The sequence below is a fragment of the Parasteatoda tepidariorum genome, chromosome 9, assembly GCF_043381705.1.
Source record: "Parasteatoda tepidariorum isolate YZ-2023 chromosome 9, CAS_Ptep_4.0, whole genome shotgun sequence".
NCBI classification, from domain to species: Eukaryota; Metazoa; Arthropoda; class Arachnida; order Araneae; family Theridiidae; genus Parasteatoda; species Parasteatoda tepidariorum.
Genome location: NC_092212.1, coordinates 55,598,964 through 55,622,165, shown reverse-complemented (window position 1 = coordinate 55,622,165; position 23,202 = coordinate 55,598,964). Strand labels below are relative to the sequence as shown.

At 26.5% G+C, this 23,202-nt stretch overlaps 1 protein-coding gene and 1 long non-coding RNA gene across 5 annotated transcripts in view; one reads left to right on the top strand and one right to left on the bottom strand.

The window, feature by feature from the left end:
* The window catches only part of LOC107444682 (uncharacterized), a 165,495-nt gene that overhangs the window by 89,753 nt on the left and 52,540 nt on the right, over positions 1 to 23,202 (top strand). The window lies entirely within an intron of this gene.
* LOC139426475 (uncharacterized) lies at positions 439 to 23,158 on the bottom strand. Its single transcript, XR_011637754.1, has 3 exons — positions 22,824 to 23,158; positions 2,552 to 2,652; positions 439 to 546 (listed from the first exon to the last, which is right to left on the bottom strand). It is a non-coding gene; the product is annotated as an uncharacterized lncRNA (long non-coding RNA).

Here is a 23,202-nt window from a genome sequence, read left to right as displayed (position 1 = left end):
TAAAAGCCGTTCATAAAAAAATATCTACTTTCCGGGGGCATCCTCCCCATCCTCCAGCAATTGATCATGTATTGGTTTTTTTTCTCCACATCATCTTGCGTTTTTTTAAAATTTATTTATTTACACAGAAGAATTTTTAAATTAAAAATAAATGTAATTAATTGCACATTGAGTTCTATAAAGCTATTTATTATACATGTACTCATATAGTAAAAGATTAATCTTATTGTATGCAATTAAATGCAATGCAAATTAAAAAAAAGAAAAAAATATTACTTTTCATAGTATCGGACTAAGTCAAACTTTCTTTATCTATAGAAAAAAAAAATTGCATTCATATTCTAAATACAAAATAGAATAATACCTAGTATACGAAATAAAATAGTATGAAATATATAACAGCATGCAATGAATGAAATGGAAAAAACATTTAATAAATGAAGTTAAAATAATTTTTATTCTGTTAAATTAAATAGACGCCAAATCTTTGACCCTGTATTATTACAGCCTCAAATTCTTAAACCCGTTTGAATGGCATTCCATCACCTGTAAAAAAATATTTAAAAACTGAAATAAATAAATAAAATAGTTTATTCGAATGAGATAACTGTAAAAACTATTTCTTAAACTGACGTGACGACTCCAACCGAAAGAAAAATAGACAATAATTTTGTTTCCCTTTCCATCTCAAGAGTGAAGAAAGCAATTTTTTTTCGTTATAAAAGTTTTCTCCTTTGCCTTTTATGAACACCGTACCGTACTGTAAGGCAAACATAAAACATGGGGTAATAAGAAAGAGAAGGGGAAAGAAAAAGTTGAGTGGCTCTTTTATTGAACGAATTCCGACATTATGTTTTCTCCTATCAACAGCGACCTTGACTCAGTGTAATAAAGAAGGTTATTTCTGTTGATTTGAATAAGGCTCGGATGACGTCTTTCCTCTAACATTTTCTTCTTTTTTCTCCTTTCAGTCTTTGTTTCAGACCAGCTGCAGAATCTAAATTAAGGCACTCGATTAACTTACGCTCAACATCTTGATTCTTATTTTTAAATTGTATTATGATCGCGATTCATTTTTTTTTAAATCCAAGGATGTATAAATAATGATTTCTCTATATTGAACTTACAAAGTTTGGTATCTTAAATTTTATAATGTTTAAAACGCTTGGTTAATAAGGTGGTCTAAAGGTTATTCAAATCTGTGTTGCGATACAGGGTTCATTGATTTGGACATACACGGAGGAAAAAAATTTTTTTTTGATAAAATTACTGTCCTGCACGGTAAAGACATTTCTGGTAAAAATAATTTTCGTAATAATACCTATTTTCAGTTACAATACGGTATTTAAACCATTCACATGCTAACGGCTTAACGGAAATTCTAACTTTCAAAATTATAGTTATTATAACTACACTTTAGTAAAAATACGAAACTGAAATGAAAATTTAATTGAATAAATGGTTTTTATGCCATGCTCTAAGGCATCATAATAAAAAGAAGGAAAAATTAAATTTACCAAATTTTCTTACAAATTCTAAAACCGTATTTTATTCTTAATTTTACTAAAATTATTACCGAAGCTCGTCAATAAAAATTACCGTGCTTTTGGTGCTCCCATTAGGGCCAGAAACACGATAAATGTTACCATATTATGCCAGTTTTTACCGTGCTTTTTTTCTCAGTGAAGAAATAATAATTCAAATTGGTGGATTTATTTGAATTAGTGTTTTTATTTAATTAACTAGTCGACCAGGATATTGAATTGATGATTCAAATTACTTGGTTTCAGTTATTCTTATGAATGTTTTGATATTTGGTTCAAATAGTTTTAACTAACTTAGTGACATAGATTTAATGGTTTATTTGAATCATTGTTTTAATTCTGAATTTTAATTTACCTAGTTTAATTTAACAGTGAATAGAATATTCAAACTAATATCAACTATTGGAATCAGTGATTCGATTTAGAATTGAATCTACTTCTTTAATAAAACTTAAATCAATTTTTCAACTTACTTGATATTAGTAAATCTACTCAAAGAAACGATCTTTGGTTCAATTGATTTTAATTAACTAGTTAACATTATTTTAACAATTTATTGGAACCTGTGCTTTTATTCAGGTTTCAATTTGTCTTGTTTATTCGGGTACTAAATCAATTATTTAAATTATTTGATTTAAATTTATTTTAATCCGTAATTCCCCGTATTCTAATCTTCTATTAAACACTGATTCAAATTAAACACTGACTAAAATTCGTAACAGTTATTCGAATTAGTGTTTCGATTTAAGATTTAACTATTTCTCTAAATTTAAAACTCTAAGTAAATTTTTCAAATTACTTGATATTAGTAAATCTCATCAATTTTTCGAGTTCTGATTGAAATGTTTATAATTACTATATGACATAAATTTGGTTTGTGTTTCTATTCAGTGTTTGATTTGGCTTGTTTAGTTGAGCACTGAATCATTGATATAAGTTATTTGATTATTTGATTTAAATATATTCAAATCAGTATTTCGATTAACGGCTTAATTCATTCTAATTACCTGAGTATAATGAGTAGAACCAGTTCCTTTGATTCATGATTCAAACTGTTTCCTTCAAATCTCTGAAGCGATTCGTGGGTTAATGAATCAAATAGTAATCCCTGGAATAAAATGAATTCGTATAATTTAAATCAACTAAGTCGCTTGATTTGAACAAGTTTCACTTTCCTTGTTCTCATACGTTTATATAATTTTTAATTTTTTTTAGTTTAATTTTATTCACTTTTATACGAGATAAGCGATTGAGGAACTTATACACTCTATTAGAATATAACAATTAATTCAACACTTAATTAAACTTTTTTTTTGAAATTCCTGGAACAACATGGAAAATTCCTGTGCAAAATTTCATGGAAACCTACAAATTTTCAATAATATTAAGTTAATTGAAAGTTGACATTTGAAACAAATGGTATTTTGAATGATTTTTAATTTAACTTAATATGAGATCTTATACTTTCATACCAATACTTATTAATCAGATAAATTTTTGTTTGAAGTTTAAAAATAAATGATATTACATTATAAATTATTTAAACTCTAATGGTATTATCATATAAGCTATATTATTACAATTGGATTTGTTTTCATTCGAAAATTATTTTTAATAGCTAGATATTTCGCCTTTCATTAATTTTCCTAAAGATGAAGCATTTTATTTTCTAATTTATATTTTGCTTTTTAAAAATTTTCTTAAGACCAACCAAACGCAAAATGTATAATATTTTCGTTATATAGTCTGTCTATTTGTAATTTTGTAATGTGTAAAATTAAATTTATAATTTTATATTATGTAAAATTATATCTATAATTTCATAATATGTAAAATTATCTTAAAACTAGTAAATTTTCAGAATTCTGTAAAATCGTTTACAAAAAAATTTTTATAACATGCATTCATAATTTATTTAAAAACAATATCAATTATGTATTTTAATTTAAATATTTTTCCAATGCTTCTTTTCCTCGTTTATTTAAATGAGCAGGATAAATGAATTGCATATAAATGAAAATAAAGAACAGTTACATCTGTTTTATTTCTCATTATGCAATATCCTATTTGATATATCATTCTTTTATCTCTTAAAAATTCTTTCCTTTTTTTTCTGGCGAGTCTAACAAGTTTCCCAAAAAACTGGAAGCTTGGAATTTTGTTTCTACTGACACATATATTCTCTACACCCTTCCCTGCTCTTTTCTTTTGAACTGCATTTTGCAGGGTTGTCGCACAAATGGTTTTCTTTACTCTCATAATCGCCAAATATTATAAAGTTGGCGATCATTTGAAATATTAATTATATTTGACGATCATGAAAATGCCGCGAAATCTACCTACAGAGATTTGTTTTTATTTTGTATAATAAGCGTTATTTATTTCTTTAGTCGAAAAACTTTAAGTTATGTAAAAATGTACTCTTTCTAGTACTTTGAATCTCTATAAATTTTCTCGCCGCTAATTTTTGTCACTCGAAACTAGCGTAGTCGGTTATTCCTTTTAAGACAGAATTTTTGTTAACTTTTCATATTATAATTTTCATTATTCATTTATAATTTCCTCATTTTGTATTAATATAGGCAATATAAGTGATCAATATTATATTTAGCAATTTAATGATTTATAGTTATGGAATACAGCATAAAACACTGGTGCCTTTCTTTTGCGTTAAAGGTAAAATTTTTCTAACATGGTTCACCTCCAAACAATGCATTTTTTTTAAAATTTACAGTTATTCAGGTCTAATAGAAATAGTTATTCATCATTGAAATTTAATTACTTTATAAAATCAATTATTAATAAATTTTTCATTATGAATGAAAAAAATTCTCTAACAACTTTTTTTAGATTTTATATTTTAGTTCAAATATAATTCATTCGATAACCTAACAGAATTTTTTAGTAACTATTATTTTTAGTTAAAAAAACAATTTTTTTTTGCTTGTAATTAAGAGAGTTAGAAAAGAAAATACAAGAAGGACATCGGTGTCCAATACGCGTCAAAGGGTTAAAGTAGCTATTTAATATCTTTTTCCCCCTTAGATGCTTTATTTGATTACTTTATTTATTATTATAAGCATTAAATAAACTCTATGCATATTGATAAATATTATTAAAATGAGGGAAATTTTTTTTTTTTGATTAATATTCCTTTATAGTTTTCAGGAATAAATAAAATACTACAGATTCCTCATGTTTTCTCTTAATACACAGAACCTAAATTGAGATAAAACGCCAAATATTGAACGTTGCGTGCCAATCTTCAGTCATTTTATGCGATAGGGTCGTTGACCGTAACTGGCAAACTCACAATTCTATCATAGGGTGCATTCGCAACTGTTGTGACATTTATCCTATACACCTATTTCTATTTTTCCTCTAAGTAAAAGGGAAATGAATATATGGATAATATATTATGATTTCTGTCAAAAACGAACTTAGAATGATCTATTTTTAAAGCAATCAGCAAAATCTTATCACTAGATATTACAATATTTAAAGTAAATCTGCTGAATCAGTATGAAAGTTTTTACTTCATTAACCCTTTGGCGCAGAATTTGTATTATACATATTTTTCATACTTATTTTCATTATTTTGTATTAATTTAGGTTAAAATAAGTGAATATTATTTTTAGTTTTTTAATAATTTATGGTTATGAAATACAACTTGTTATACATCTTTTTCTGTGTTAACAGTATAATTTTTCAAACACTGCGCACTTCCAAACAATAAGGTTTTAAATTTGCAATTATATACAGTACTAAGAGAAACATATATACATCATTGAAATTTCTTTAATTTACGAAATCAATTATAAAGTTTTTGAATATGAATGAAAAAGATTTTTTCAAACTATTTTTTTCCTTTTGGATTTATATCTTAGTACAAATATAATTCTAATCTAACAGATTTTTTGAATAAATATCAGACTGTCATTTATAATTTAAAAAAATTCTAAAATATATTTTTGCTTGTAATTGGAAAGTAAGAAAAAAAATATTAAATGCACTGGTATCTCATTTGCAGCAAAGGGATAAACAGTTACAGTATATTAAAACATGCAAAAATAAATCCAATTAAAAATTACCTTTCAAAAATCACCATCTTCAAAAAACATGAAAAAACTGACATAAAATTGTAAATAAGTTATTTTATTTTTGCTTAATAAATACTATTTGTTGTGATATTTTTTAGAACGGGTACTTTTGTAATTTTATTTTTCTTTAAACTGTAAGTATTTTAATGTTTTCATTGACGTATGTGTAAATATTTTCATAAGTTTCTCAGAAGTTATTGACTTCTATCATAAAATATGGAGGTAGTAAAATCAAAATAAAATCAATTTCCTATATTTACTCACTTTTTATTTCCCTGTAAACAAGTCAAATGCGTCATTGCAAATGTTAAAGCCTATAAAGCATTTTTTTTATTGTTATATAACTGAAATAAGCTAGAGTAAAACCCTTCCTTTCTTTTCACATAGTTCTTTAAAATTAAAAATTTTCTGGGTAAACAGTAGTTACTTTAGAATTCTAAAAGCAAGATCAAAAATCTAAATGTAATTGGTCGGAACATTAAAATATTTATGCATTAACAAGCATAGAAAAACATTTTTTTACCTTTTAGTTTTGTTGTTACATTTTATTCTTTTTTTTTTTCAATAATAGCAAACTGATTGTAATTATTTTTACGCAAAAATTATTTTCAAGTTTAATGTCAGTGCGCATACGTTAATGTGAAATGGTAATGTGCTACATTTATGTGATTATATATATTTGGGGAGTTATATTCTTTTCCTTTATTAAAAGCAGAAAAAAATGATCTTAAATGAATCGATGCACTATTCAGTAGGTTACAGAGTCACTAATACTGACTCTGTAAAATAGTTTTCACTGCTATAATTGATATATGGCAGAGTAAATCACTTTCCTCACACGCAGATCGTGTTAGTTTAAAGGTGTGCACTTACTTCCTATGAAGTCGATAGCTTGCGTTTATGACTGAATAATGAAACATTATTATTTAACTGATATTTTTAATTCATGTCAAAAACGCACACAAAGCAAAATATATGTAATTAATTATTTATTTTATGCAGTTTTGTTTTAAGTGAATATACTTGATTTTGCTAAGTTATAATTGTTCTAATTATTTCATATATATTTGTCAGATAAATCATTTGATGATTTTAATTTAGTTTTCAGTATTAACGCGGAATATAATCAAGTTTGATATAAGATCGAAGCAAGTAGTTTGTTTTCAAATTCACTTCTTGTTATTTTTAAAATTAAAAAACATTTGTCTTGATTTAAATTGCGTTTTAAAAGTATTTCATTTATAAAAAATATGGTTTCTGAAATATTTTAGCACATTAATTTTACTTAATTAACGACTTTTTTAAAGTCAAACTCATCTAATGAAATTATGAAGCTGCCTTTTAAATTATATGTTTCCATTTGCATTCATATTTAGAACTGTTAAATCTTTCTGTAAATCCTTATTTGGGCAATATTTTAATCAAAACAAAGAACTGTATGTGAACTTGAAAATAAGATTTTAAAAAAACTATTCATTTATTTAGACTATTCATTTAAGTTTCGGATAATGAGGCGTTATTTCTCTAAAAATGGTCAAGTTTCTTTAAAAAAAAAAAAAAATTAATACGTATTTTTTAAGAAATCTTTAAAATAAACAATAAGTGCTCTTCATTATTTTTGCTTCAATAAATGCTTGCTTATGTATTCAAGTCATTACTTTAGATTTACTAATATATTTTCCATTGTTTCGCTAAGTAACTACTTTGTTTCTTAATTTTTTGTTTTCACTTTTGTTTTTTATACTAAAATAATATATTTGTATCAATTTTCATTTATTATTGATTATATTTCAACTTCATATCTAACTGACATTTTATTTTTAAGCCATCAGTATAGTTTATATTTTAATGTTTCATTAATCTTAGCTATTTAACTTTGTGTTTAACTTTTTGTGACTTATATGTAATTATCAGAATTGATGAGCATTGAATTATAAAGATAATAATATGAAAATGTCATACACTATTTCAGAATTACTTCACTTAATGCATGTTTAGGTCACCAACCCTTAATATTTATATACTATTCACTCCATTTTAGCAGGTGTGCTATGGTTATTAAATCCACGTGTTTAGTTTGGAATCATGAATAGCTGAGATTGAAAGCAAGTTACATAACAAATCTACTTTACTTATAAATGAAATGTACATGAATCATCCCATATTTTTTACGCCTTTCACCGTTTTATTAGTTATAAATATGTATTCTAATAAAACTATGAAGCCGTTAAAGCTTTCAATATCTTGATAATTTTCAGAGTATTTAATACTGAAAGATCAGTCAGTTTTTTCTTCTCTCATTATATTAATAGTAAATGTTGATCTCATTATATTAATAGTAAATGTGATAATAGTGAATGTTGATTTTTATCTAATGTAGTTTTCGATGCGTATACATAAGATGAAAACGATTAAAATGCAATTTTTTGTGATTGCATGTCTTTTCTATAGGTTATTGTATAAATTGTTACTAGAAAAATTTTATTTCTTAAAATAATAATAAAAAAATAAAGAAAAGAATTAATTAAAGAATTAAAAGAATGATATAATAGCGGCAACCGAAATGTTGAACAAACAATGGATTGTTGATTGAATTTAAATATAATTAAGAGTTTCAAGAAAAACGTTGGAGCACTACTTGGACCCTTATAACTTTTCGTTGGAGCACCATTAGGAAACCGCTGCAATACACAAATGAATACACAATCAATGAATTAAATTGATTGAATGATTGAATACACAATGAAGAAAAAATGGTATTAAAATATTATTGTATATCAAAACCTCGAAGATGAATTAAAAATATAACTCATTTATTAAGTGTGTACTGCAATTATATGGCTCTTCTTTCATTTGTTAAATTGCGGCAAAAATATCTCTTAGAAGTTTATGTATGTTGTGTAAAAATAATGATTTGAGATAAATAAATGATTGAGATAAATAATTTAAGAAAAATAATGAGAGATTTTAGTTAATATTTTAAATGGGGTTTCGCTTATATATTTAAAAAAAAAAATAAGTGCAGTTTTAACATGATTGGAAGTAATAATTAAGTGCAAATATATATATATTTTCAATAACCTTCAATAGATGAAATACAATTTTCTACTAATTCAGTCACTAAATTTTTGTTCCAAACCTTTCTTTCAAATTCATTCTCTGCACTTGCAAATTGAAAATTTACACCTTTTGCACATTGCATTGGGAAAAGAGAAAAAGTTAAGGAAAAAAATCGAATAAAATGTATTGGTAAAAAAAATCGCCCCACCCCAGAATAAAAATTTATCAGGCTCTATTATTCGTTTTATTTTTTTTATGGCAGCATCAGCTGCATTAAAAAAAGTATCCATGGTGGGGTTGCTTCTAGTAACAAAGAAAAAATAGTTTTATAAACTTTTTTTTTTTAAACTTATGGGGTGCAGGGGATATTCGATCGATCAGTTCAAGCGGGGGAGGCTCGAAAGAATAAAGCTTGCACATTGAATTCAATGCTTCGGAGCCGTTTTCTGTCACCCCTTAAAAGTTTAGAATTTTTTTTTCATCTCAAAAACTTGAAAGTTAAATACAAATTTGATGAAAAAAATATCAGATTTTTTGATCGGTGGTGGTTTTTTTATACTCTTTTTTTGCATGGTGGCGAAGGTGGTTTTATCGGGTTATTGCCCTGGTAGTTAATGTTGATCAATATCAATTAATTTAAATGCATAATTAATGAGTGTTGTATTTCTTCATTAAGCGATAATTTAAACTTATATTAAAATGCTTCCAATTTAAATATGGTAGGCTGCAATGTGTACTACAAAACTACAATTAAAAACATTTTGTTGGAAATTTAAGGTCGTTGCCCCTACTCGCCCTAGGGGCAACTACACTCCAAACAAGTTATATGCGCCAAGAGAACGGATAACAATTTTTGCTCAAAAGAGTTTTTTAAAAGAAAGTTTAAAAATGAAAATTTATAAATATCTTTTCTAAAATTATGTGTTTATAAGAATCATATTTTCTAAAAAAAAATTTTTTTTTTCTTCTCCTCAATGTAGTATTGCTTCAATGATAGTATAACATATTCGGTAAAATTTTGTTAATCTATTATTTTTTCTCAATAACAGCCTGTAAGATATTCTGAATTTAAAAGATTAGTTTATAATTTTTTTTTCTAGAACATTTTTGTACATTCTCCCATTAGAAAATAACAAACGTAACTGAACGACGAGATTAGTGCTTTTGTTACACTAAGAAGGAAAATATTTTCAAAACTACCAAAATATGGTAAAATCAGGCTCTGTTGGATCACCAAAATTTTCGGTAATTTTTACCAATGCGCTTTGGTAATGATTTTGGTAAAATTAACAATTAAATATAATTTTACAATATATGATAAAATTTGGTAATTTTATCATGATATCTTAGAGCATAGAATGAAAACCATTTATTCGGTTAAATTTACTTTTCAATTTTATATTTTTTTAATATTATTATAGTAATAAGAACTATAATTATGAAAAGTTTTAATTTCCGGTCCATAAGAACAGAAAAATTACCAAATGAATAGTTTAAATTACGTATATTTTGGTTTTGCGTACCAGATTTATGGCTTTGTTTCAAAACAAAGCTTTTACTTTAAAAATAAATTATAATTTTATATTATAACTTTGATAATTTTCTATATAACTACAAATTATTGTAGATTTCATAAATAGGTGTTTTTAAAAGTGTTATCATAATTGAAGACCTAGGGAGAAAAACGGTTTATGACCATGAAAGGAGATTCTGAGAAGAAAAAAAACTAATTTTAAGGCAGGAAGGAACCGTTTTTTCAGAGTTCGACCCATCTTTACTGTGTTATAACTCCTGAGCGATTTTCCACGTCATTGATTTAAAAAATTTAGTAACCCTCAAATGGCAACAGAATGCAGTCTAATCTTCATGTTTGAGAAAAATGAACGTAAACAGTTCTTCCCTTTTAATCTTCCATTATCTGAAGTAACCATCACTGATTATTTTTTATAAGTTTTTTTTTTCACGAATGATTTTCTTGTCTGTAAAATTTATGTGATTTAAACCTGTTTTAACAATGTAACACTAAAATGTAATACTAACAAATAGTTTAAGAACCGAATTTATTTTATAAAAATAATTCAAAAATAATATTTAAAATTTTTTTTTTCTAAATTTGAAAACAAGAAACAAAAATTACTCGTTGCGTTTGAGATACTAAAATATCGAACCTTTTTTTAGTTTTGACAGCAACGTTATGAACAGTTAAACAACAACGTTATAAACAGGACGTAAACAGTTCTTCTCTAACAGTTAAACAACAACGTTATAAACAGGACTTAAACAGCTCTTCTCTTTTAATCTTCCATTATCTGAAGTAACCATTACTGATTACTTTTTATAATTTTTTTTTCACGAATGATTTTCTTGTTTGTAAAATTTATGCAATTTTTACCTGTTTTAACAATGTAACACTAAAATGTAATATTAACAAATAATTTAAGAACCGAATTTATTTTATGACAATAATTCAAAAATAATATTGAATTTTTTTTTTTAAATTTGAAAACAAGAAACAAAAATTACTCGCTGCGTTTGAGATACTAAAATATCGAAGCTTTTTTTAGTTTTGACAACAACGTTATAAGCATATTTTTTCAGTTATTGCTGACCGCTGTTTTTGTCAACATTTTAGGTCAGACGTGTTACGCTTTAGCATAAAAATCGGAAAAGGCTTGATGGATTCTCTCCAGAGTGTGAAAGATAGGAAATTTTTGGTGAAAGTAATATCTAACGGTCGCATCGATCAATAATGTATCCATCGGCTCTTTCACATTTTACAAACTCCCCCATTGGCTGACAGAAAACTTTTTTTTCTTCCTTTAAAGGGATACGAGATTTTTTTTCCCCTACTCAATCTATTTTTTTTTATCATGCCCGACCCTTTGTGGGTTCACCAGAGGACAAACGAGAGACAACATGAACCCACGCAATTCCCACGACTATGGGTGGTGATGTTAACTAAAGTATAATTACTGTACTAATAAATAAAAAGAAAAGCATATTTTTTGAAACTGTAAAATTTTTTTTTAAATAAAGTGAACGCACTTAAACTTATCAAATGTATTTGTTATTGAAGCCATAAACTTTAGAACATTTTATTGTGTGAGGTATGACAGGGTTTTTACATTACGAGGTCTATGTCCTTGATTAGTGAAGGAAATCAAGATTCGTTTACCATACTTTACTGGGTTTTTAAAATGTGGTTATTGACGCGATGAAGCGTACCCAAATAAATAAAAAAAATAAAAAGACAATTGTTTTAGTATTCTAAAACTTGTTGGGGACATCAAAAATTATATTTTAAAAACAAAGCTCCGGGTTCTTGGAAAGAATTTAATTTTAATTTTGAAAAATTTATTAGTTCATTCTAAGAGATTTCACGAAGTTTAAAATACCTGTTAATATTAAAACTGTGAAAGAAAACACTGTAAATGTAACACATTTTAAAACACTGTTATCAGCAGCAAAAAATTAGTAAATGAAAGTTGCTATTGTAATACGATCAAATTACTATTATTAATAAATTACGCGAAAATCAAGTCTAGTTCTTATTTAATTGAAATTTATGCCTAAAATGTCATTAAATAAACAAAACATGTTAACGGGGATTCTTATTTGTTGGTGATCCGAAACAGTTCCTTTCGAGGGTTCAAATTCAACAAATCCGATTAAATAGATGTGAAACAACTGTTTCTAATTAATGGACTTAAACGAAATATAACACATTAACGAACTTGAATCAACTATTACTTATCAACAAGTTAGAATTATTAATAGAATCTACAGTTCTTACAAATATTAGCAATAATAATAAATTCACATCAGTGAATTTGAATCAAATCAATTGATTGAAATCATTGATTCATACCAGATTAAAAATCAACTGATTACTTCGCTGATTCGAATCACCGATTAAGTTCCCAACCTAATTATGCATTCAACATTATTAACAGATAAAATATTCTATATTACACAACCGATGTGTGAGAAAACGTTTCAAAGATAGTTACGAAGGAATCTGTTTTAGAAGTTTTCTATTAATTGATTCGAATCAACTGATGGAAATCAAAAGATTGCAATCATTAATGAATGAATAAATCAAAATGAGTAAATTAATTTGCTGTTTCGATTCACCGATTTAGTTCTCAACATAATTGGCCACTCAACGCTATTAGCGGATCAAATATAAGTTCGTTCGCAATGCTTATTACATAACCGATGTGTAAGAAAACGTGCCAAAGATAACTAAATGTTAGAAAAAGTTATCTCTGGCGAAATATAAGAACACAGCTCGTTTCATTTTTAAGTGTCTCTCTTAACTCCTTGTCTCCTCGAGATACAGGCAAAGGTGTGAAAAGAAAAAGGAGAAACAAAACTTTTCTTTCTTCCTTTCTTTTTTTTTCTTTTTTGAACTTTACTTTTTTTTTCTTTCCCTTCTTTCTTTGTGGCCGATTGACTGAGTGATAGAAGGCAGTAGAAGTACATCAGAGAAGTAATCACGTGACTCGGTCGGTCAATGACCCTGCTGTGAGCGCAAGCGCAGCACTGACACATAAAATCCTTTCTCACTGTGCTAACAGTATTCTCAAGCAAATAACGGAATAAAAAAAAAAAGGGAGAAAAGATAAAAGCTCTTGTAATCATCTACATAATGAAACGAAGTTGCGTGAGGTATTAAGAAAATTTTGAACTTGACTTTGGTGGGAAGAACCGTAAATTAAAATTGCTCTTTCGTGTTTATGTTTTTCTACGAAAGATTTTATTGTAAAACTGCGTAGTTTTATTTTTATTATTTTAATAAAACGATTGGTAGAAACAAGTCTTCGAGATTTTTACGTTTTATTGTGGTGGATAATTAAAAAAGAATTTTTATTTGTATTAATTATAAAGAAAGATCTAATTGTTTATTTTAGATAAATGTCAAGGTTCCTGAAACCCAAAAAACAAGTTTAAATTAACAAAGGTATTCATAATTTTTAACAATAATATCGGTTTCCTGTTTTTAGTTAAGTAGTAAACGAAAGAATTCCTGATTTAAAAACTTATCTAAAATACTTTAAAGCCTTTGCACATGAGAAAACCATTATAAAACACTTGAACATTAAAATTTTCTTTGTTATTCTTATTTTTTTTACAACGTAAATATAAAATAAATAAAAATATCAGGGCTAGTTTCGAAGTAATTATTGAATAGTATTAAATTCAAAGCGAATAATAATAATAATGAAAATAAAAAGCTAATAAAATAAAATTTTTCGAAGAACTTGGAATCATTTTATGAAAAAAAAAACAGTGGATTTTTTGTATCTTATTTAATGCATTTATTCATACCTCAAAAAATTTTATAAAATAAATAAAAGCACATTGTTATTTTAGTATGAAAAATAAATTGTTTTCTGTATTTTAACATTTATTTAACGTATAGATGTAATATAAATTACTATCTTTTAAAAGCTAGTTTTAAACTACTTATTTCGATGACTTTGACTTAATATCTTAATTTAGAATAATGTCATGCGGTTTCAAAATCATTAAAAGAATGTTAAAATTAGAATTTATACAAAAAAATTTCGAAAATATGCACAATTAATTGATTAATATAAAATATGTACTATTTCGCCATCAATAAATTGAAGCAAATCAACCATTTTTTTTTTTTAAGGATGATAAACTATATCCTTACATATCCACAATCAATTTTAATTGCTATCATCAATCAAAAGAATAAAAAAAATCTGCTTTTTTTATTATTTATTTATTTATTTTACTGAAAACAGCATCTTTTTACCTTCTTCATCGGAAAAGTTCTATAGGAAATACGATTTCTAATGTCACAATTCTCGAAAGAACAAAACTATGATTAGTTTATAGCCAATAACAACATTTTATTCCCTAGAAATCCTCAACTTTTCCAGACTGCTTCAGACATAAAATTGAAAGCATAACATTTCGAACGAAATCTTGGTAAACGTTTCTGACAGTTTAGTATTATAATTTTCTATCACCTAAGAGAGTGAGGGCTGTTCGTAAATATTTGTGAATCTGTACTGGGAGTGTGTGTTTTGCGTTAAAATCGGATAATTGGAGGAAGTTAGCTTTTTGGAGGACATTGACCCTTTGTGTTATTACTAATGTAAGTTCCATTCTAGTGGTAAACAAGTCCTTTGGACTCTGCATGGGAGTGTTTTGTGGGAGAAGGGCTACGGGATGAAGGGTGCTGTGGCGCCTGATAGGGGTTGTTTTGTAACGGGCCTTTCCCTTATTTTGAAGGTAATTCTTGTGATCGATAACTTTATTTTATTTTCTTTTACAAAGAAATGATATTTGATCTTATAAAAGGATTATGAATCATGTTCCGAGTTTCAGTTCCGTGTTCGTACAAAAACAGATACAATCTGTGGGAATGTGTGAAAAACATTTTTTTTCCTCCCCTCATAACTATACATGGACATAACGGAAAAAATAATTTTGCTTAAGGTCAAATAAAAAAAATATGGAATAAAGATTTGTATTCAATAATTTAAGCAAAGCGATTCAATGAAGTGATATTTTATTGGAATCATTTTCTAATTTTTAATTTAAAAAATTTACTGTTAGATTAAAATATGGCATTCAAGATTATTCAGGTAGTAAATTCTGCAAGTTGTATAAAAATTGGGAGACAATTTTTAGATGTTTATCTCAAATTGAAAAGTAATATTTTACTAGTTGTGTAAAATGTAATACTGGCATATCCCTTTGAGGATCGAAAATTTCTGAACAACAGCATTTTGTATGATGTGAATATGCACAATTAACACAAATTTGTTAGAGTAGCAAATTATTCTATAGTATTATTTCGAATAACAGTATTTTTTGAATAACAGTATTTTTTTTCCCAGAGTATATAGTTATTTTACAGAAATATTATTCAGGCTAAGTAGAAGATGAATTCTTCAATTCTTAGAGTAGCAAATTATTTTATTTACAACATTATTTTTCAAGTTACGTAAAATATGTCAGAATATGATGAATACCAGATTTTCTGTACTAGCAAATTATTCTAGAACAACATTTCTCAAGTTGTGTAAAATATGGATCCAAATTTCTTGCAAAAAAGCAAATTATTTTTCAACTATATTCATCACGCTATGAAAAATATTATATTATGTATCTTTTATCATACCAAATTATTCAACAACACTATTTTCAAATCTTCGTAAAGTAAGAAAAATAAATTTCGCCCAGAACAACTAATTATTCTATACCAATATTTTACAATATGTGTAAAATTTTATAACAAATTATAATCAGAAAATATGTTTTTAGAGCTTGTACATAATCTTAAATAAACATCAGCTTATCAGTTCAGTAGCATTACTTAATAATATGCCGGGCTTACTAAATAAAAGAACAAAAAGCAACTAAAACAATTTTAAGTGCTGCTGGATCATTTTTTTTTGTTTTAATTTAAAATCTCTGACAAATGTAAACTAAATGAAGGGGAAGGCTACTATCCTCTCTTCCTCTTAGGGAGAGAGAAACAGAGATACACTTCCCTTTTCCCGTTGCTAGACTTCGGATAAATAAACAAAACTTCATCGCAACTGAAAGGAAGGTACGTTGAAAGGCGGCAGGGAGAAAAAAAAATCTGCTTTTAAAACTTCCGTTTTGTAGAAAGTGAGTCTCTTTTACCCACCAGTGAGCTGTAAAACTAATGCATAGTTATGGGTGTGCGGGATATGGGGGTGCAGAACGTTGACCCCAGCAATATTCGTTTTTTTTTTTTTTCTACATAAGAGAATATATGCGGAGAATTTAACTTACTCTTTACTTCCGCGTTAATATTTGAATATTTTAAAATTTAAATTTTTTGTTATTCGGACAGCTGCTCCGGTATGATACACATTTATAATGCTCCTTTAACCTCCTCTCTATTTTTACGAGGTCAACTTTTTTTTACGGGATAGTTTTGATTGATAAAAACCGGAAAGAAAATTTACTCTGAACATATGTTGATAAAAAAAAATGCAACTAAGTAAGCAATTATCTACTCAATGAATGATGAAATATTATTGGGCTACAACGGATTGTAATGAAAACTGATATTTTCACCAAAATCGTTGTCTTTTTAAGATAAATAGAATACAGTAAATAAAAAGGTCATTAAATAAATAAAAAGCTGAGCGTTTGCTAATAATGTTGAAAAGAATATGATGCTTAACATGTCAGTTATGAAGGCTTTGCTAAGGTTAAATTTCCTCACTCATAATTTGTACACTGATAGAAATTTCAGAGAGAGTAATGTGATACCAAGGCATATTTTATGACTAAGCCCTTCTGAAAATCGATCTGGGGGAAAACTCAAAATCATATAGTTCGATTCTGTAGAGCTTCTTCGTACTGAAGTGTAAAAACAGAAGAATCATAGCTGAGAACAACAGGTCATGATGAAAAAGAATCGAGAATACCAAGGCTCACCCCGGGCTGTTGGGCTAATAATGATGATGAATGCTACACAAATTTTCTGCACCTTTAATAATTAAACCATTATTGCACTTCTTAAACGTAATCTCATAATACAATTTTAAGTCTTAGTAAGATTGCAGTATATTTAAACAGTATAGTGTACCAATTTTAAGGTTCGACGTTAACTGTAATGTCGGTTCAACGTTGTTGTCTGAGAAAGTACTAGAAATTGCGTTATTAGTTTATACAGTGAGACCTCTTACCACTTTTATATAATGAGCATTGAACTGAAGAAAAAGAAACAACAACCTGGTATTACCTAGCTATATTTAGTAAAATTTTAATTTATTTCCAGTATTTATCTCCTAATTTCGGATGACTAAATTTAGCATTTTAAAAAAGAGCATAGTTCATAACTCATGTCAACTATTTATTGATTCAACGACTCAACGAGAAATTTCATCCTGTTATTTTGAAAGTCACAGTATTTGATTAAATGGCGTTTCAGGGGTATTTAAAATTGCGCAACATTTCCTACATTATATCACTTGATCGGGAATATAAGTGTCACAAATTAAAACGAGGCGATCATTCAAACTGACTTTTTCTTTCTTTTTTTTTTCTTCTTCTTCTTCATCGCAAACTCTGACAGAGTTTATATCAGGCAATCAACCTTCAACTTCACCTTATTTGCGTGCGTCTCTTTTTAAGGTTAAAACTCCTCTTAGAATACTCAAGGTCAACAATTTTTTGGAAAGTTGTACTCGAATTCAATTAAATGGATGATTTTAAATATCAAGATGGACTCTATGGAACATTCCAGACAATTAAATAGAATGTTGAGGCTGCCTTATTTCAATCTTGTATAAATATGTAACACGTAATATTTTTTTCGTCTTGCGTATTAAAGAGTTTAAAAAAAACTAAAGATGATAAGGTATCTTTTGATTAAAAAAAGAGCATTAAGATACCAGCGTATCTTTTGTTGAAATGAAAAAAGATACAATGTTTTAATGAAAAAAATGAAACATTAAGATAACAACAAAAATATTGTTAGAAAAAAAAGTCGTTAAGATAACAAAGTGTCTTTTGTTGAAAAAAAAACATTAAGACAACAACGAAAATATTGTTTGAAAAAAAATGACATTATGATAATAAGGTATCTTTAATTGAAAAAAAAAATTATTACAAAAAGCAAATCTATTGTTGGAAAAAATCATTATGGTTACGAAGAATTTTGTTGAGAAAATAAAAAATAAAAAACATTAAGATAATAACGGAAATATTGTTAGAAAAACAAAACATTGAGATGAGGTGTGCTGCTGTAAAAAATCATTACGATACCAAAAAAACTTTTTTTGAAAAAAAATTAAGATGATAACGAAAATATTGTTTTAAAAATAAATAAACATTAAGATAACCAGATGCCTTTTGTTGTAAGAAAAATATTATAATTGCAAATAACGAACCTATTGTTAAGGAAAATAATCATAAGGATATCAACGTGTCTTTTGCTGAAAAAAATCATCTGGTAATAGCGAAAATATTGCTGAAAGAAAAACCCATTAAAATAACAACTTTTCTTTTGTTGAAGGAAAAAAAAGACAATAAGATAACAAAATATATATTTTTAAAATATTAAAAGAAATTATCATTATTTTCAGTGTTAATCTTCTTGCCAAACTGTTCCTCGCTAAAATTTCAAAAATGTTAAAATTAAAAAAAAAATAAATAAATAAGGAGAGAAGGAGTATAATGAGTTTTTAGAAGGAAAAATCAATTATATTTTTTTCTTGTTACATTGTGAAAAAAAAGCAGAAAAATAATGCGATAACAACTTAAAAACGCACACAATTTTTGGTGATAACTGTTTTAAATTAGTTTTCTTATAGACTTCTTATAGTTGGGATACAAAAAATTCAGATTTTATAACTGAGAAAAAAGATTTTTGAAAAAATTTATCGTATTTCTTTTCTGTGTAACATTTGCGAAAGTTAAAAAGCATTAATATAACAACTTGTCTATGTTTTTATCAAAAATATTGTTGCTTTCAGTGTTAATTCTTTCTCCCTAATTATTACCTATCGCACAGTTATTTAAAATATTGGAGTAGCAAAAAAAGTAAAAAGAAAAATACATTTATGAAAAAGTCTAGATTATTTTGACCAGATATACAGTTAAAAACAAAAAGAAAATAAATAAAATTAGAAAAGAACCTCAACAAAAAAAGATACCGTTATTCCTAATTTAAATGCTTTTGCATTAGTTTTTTTTTTCTAAATGTCGATTGAGTTTTAAAAAGGTACCTTGATTTCAAGTCTTCACTTTTTTAATTACACTGAACTTTAATTTATATTTAAATAAAAATAGTTTTATTGTTGGAGAAATGCATTCCTTAATTATAAGAGGATTTAACATTAAACGTTTGAAAAAGAATTAAATTAACATTTATTTTTTAAGTACTTCTGCACCTTCTGTCGTTCATGGAAAACGTAAGGAAATAAAACTATCATTAAATATTAGAATTAATAAAAATAATTTTCATTATAAGAAAAAAAAGAAAGGAATACTTTACGACTCTAGATTATTATTCTTGTTGTACATTTAGGAGTTTCAAAACACCAAGATACTATTTACAATTTATCTTTTTTTCTAAAGGAAGTTTCACTTATTTTGTAATCTTTTTCCAATTGATTGTTTTCCCCATAATCACTTTTAATCTTGTTATGCAACTGACTAATCGTTGTAGAAATTTATTAAGATTGCGATATTTATTAGTGTCATTAATAAAATTAAGTAATTAAAAGAGTATACTTGATTTAATTAGATGCGCGTTTTTTCTCTTAAATATACATTTCCTTAAAAAAAATTAAAAAGTCCAAAAAAGCATTGTATATTAAAAATGTTTCTATGATCGCTCTGAAATAGTTACAGTTGTATAATAAAAAAATTAACTGGAATTTTTGCAAAAACTAAATTTAATTTAATCATCATTGAATTTTTTTTTTTTTGAGTTAAAGTTATGAATTAAAAATTCAATTTTTTATTTAAGAAGCTTTTAACAGAAATTGAAATGCATTTTATGATATTTAAGATATTTAACCATTAGCAAATTTTTTTAATGAATTTTTTTTTTTCATTCTAAGCAGCTGAATTGTTCAGAAAAATTAGTTAATTTGGTTTATAGATTTTAAAAAAAAGTAGTAAATGCTGATTTTTCACTGTCATTGAAGTTTATATTTCTACGTTACTTACAAATTGAGTAAAAAATTCAGTATTTGAAATCTTTTCATAAGTTTTTCACGAATTTTCCCATATATAAATCCATTTGTGAGGTTTTCTGAAATTTTTTGGTCTAAAATATTATAAAAAAAGGACATTGAACTCTTGGTATGACTTAAAAAAATTGGTGAGAAATCTAATCTTGTTTTGCTCATCTAAAACGAGTCAAAACGTACTTCTTTGAGTGGTTTTAAATATGATTTCAAGGTCAACTAAAGCTGTGGGATTTTAAAAATAGAAAAAAAATCATGAAAAAAAAATGAAAGCATATGCACCCCTTTCTGCACCTGACATACAACTAGGGGGGAGGTGTAAAAAAGACTATCGTTTATTGGGTTAAGAGATTTTTTCTTTGCGTCATCCTTTTATACCGTGAGAACTTTTTATTTAAATTAGTACTACTATCACCTGCGATTTGGGCCTGACAAGCTGGTGTTAACCCTTTTTTTTAAAAGGTGGGTTAGTAGTGCTCGTGCAGTTCGCTTTGCAGTTGCCAGGAAAAGAAAGGGTTGGAAAAGTTTGGAAAAAAAAATCCTTTTTATTTAAGGGGGAAAAAACATTATACGCTCAAGAGGTTCTCTTTCTTCTTTTGTGAATTGATTTATTTAAAATTTGAAGAAAAAAATTGTTTGAACTTTTACAATTGAAGCATTTGACGAAGGGCGGTGTAGTTTTAAGGAGGATAATAGTGTCTTGACAATGAAGGAGGTTGTAGGTTTTTAATCTGCAAACATGGAATACATTTTATTTAAATGTATTTCAATGTTTTTTTCGTGTACATCTATTTTTTCTCTTCCCCCTGTTTTTGCATTGCTTAGGACGTAGGTCTTAAAAGAACTTATATGTGTAACTGTGATTGTACAAAAAAAAGAAAATATCAATTACATGATTAAACATAAATGAAAAAAAAATATTGAAATTTATCGTACTGTATAGTAATGGCATTTCTGAAGGAAAAAAAACTATAATTTCGGTTAATAAAATTAAAATATACGATATTTAAACTTTTGGTTTCGTATTTTTTTCTTTCATGTGGTTTACCGAAAATTCTGGTTTTCGAAATTATAGTTCTTATTACCACACATTTAGTAAAAAATATTAAATCAAAAAATAAATTTAAACCGAATAAATGGTAAAATATATTATCACATTTACGAAATTTTTTCACATAACTACCAAATAATTACCGAAATTAATGAGTAATGAGTTATAATAATTAATGAGTTAGTGCTTTGGGGAAAAATTAATAGGCTTTTTGATGTTCCCATAGAGCCAGAAGCACGGTAATTGTTACCATAATCTGGTAGTTTTGAATACTTTGTTTCAGTGCAGGATCGTGCAAATTTAATAAGATACATCGTTGAACTATATTATCGTGTTAATTAAACTATCTTAAATTTGATAATTCAAATTATTTGGAAGCATGGCTCAGTTAAACACCTTATTGAAATTGCAGTTGTGGCTTATAAGGTGGAAGGCTAATGGCCCCGGATATCGAACGAAGGGAGGGTTTTAATCAACAACTTTAATCTTTTAATAAAACTTTAATTCTTTTTCGATTTTTTTTTTCGTGAAATCATATTTTACGCAGATATTTTTATTCAGATTGCTGGTATTTTTAATAAACAGTAGGTGCATACTTTATTTGATTTTCATAGTAATATGTCACAAATTAACCCAAGTGAAGTAAAATGACGGTTTATAGTTCCCTCGTCCTAGGGATAACAGTGAGAGGCTTTAGTGATTTTTCGCCTTTTCATTTTCAAAGAAGGATGCTGTAAAACACTTACACAATGGAACTAAATGCATAGATATAAAAACAAATAAAATTTCAAACGAAAAACACTATATATTTAAATATAAAATTAAATAGAATGATCAACATAAACTTAATAAACAATTAAGATAATTTATAATTATTAAATAACTATAAGAAAATTAGTAATTGGCTTTTAGAAAAGATTTGCTGTTAGAAGATTAATAATTTTCTAAATACACAAGAATTCTTATAAACTCATTTTGGCATTTCATACCAAGCGTTTGCTTATTTTATTATGAAACATTAAAATTATAAAACGGAAAATATATGAACGGAAAAGGTATGATTATCAGATATTAAAAAAGCACGACATATATAAATGTATAAGTAAATATAATTACCTATAAAAACATGATAAACAATTAAGATGATTTATAATTATTAAATAACTGTAAGAAAATTAGTAATTTACTGTTGGAATAAAATTATTACTGTTGGAATTTCTTTTTAAAATATTAGCACAACAATTCTTATAAACTCATGTGGTATTTCATTTCAAGCGTTTGCTTATTTTATTATAATACATTACAATTATAAAAATAGAAATATATTTCATTATCATGTATTACCTGACTATGATTGCTGAATAGGGAAGTAATTTGTGAATATTCACAGGAGCATCCATGCATTTCATCATTTATATTAGCCAATTATATCTGTTTAGAAACATCATATACACAGTTGTAAGGACAGCCTTAAGGTTTATGCTGGCCTTCTGACCCAAACACGTGAAAGACCGAAATAAAATGATTAACTCGGTAATATTTATTTTCTTTCATTTTCTTCAAACGCATCTCAGTGAACTAGTGACCGACGAAAAACAGACTTACGAGTGTTTAAATTAATCAAATTTATATTTGAGTGGATCTCCCTGTAAGTTAGTATGTTAACAAGAAATGAAATATGTCAGAGGGATATCTAATTTAATTTGATTTATAAAGACATTTT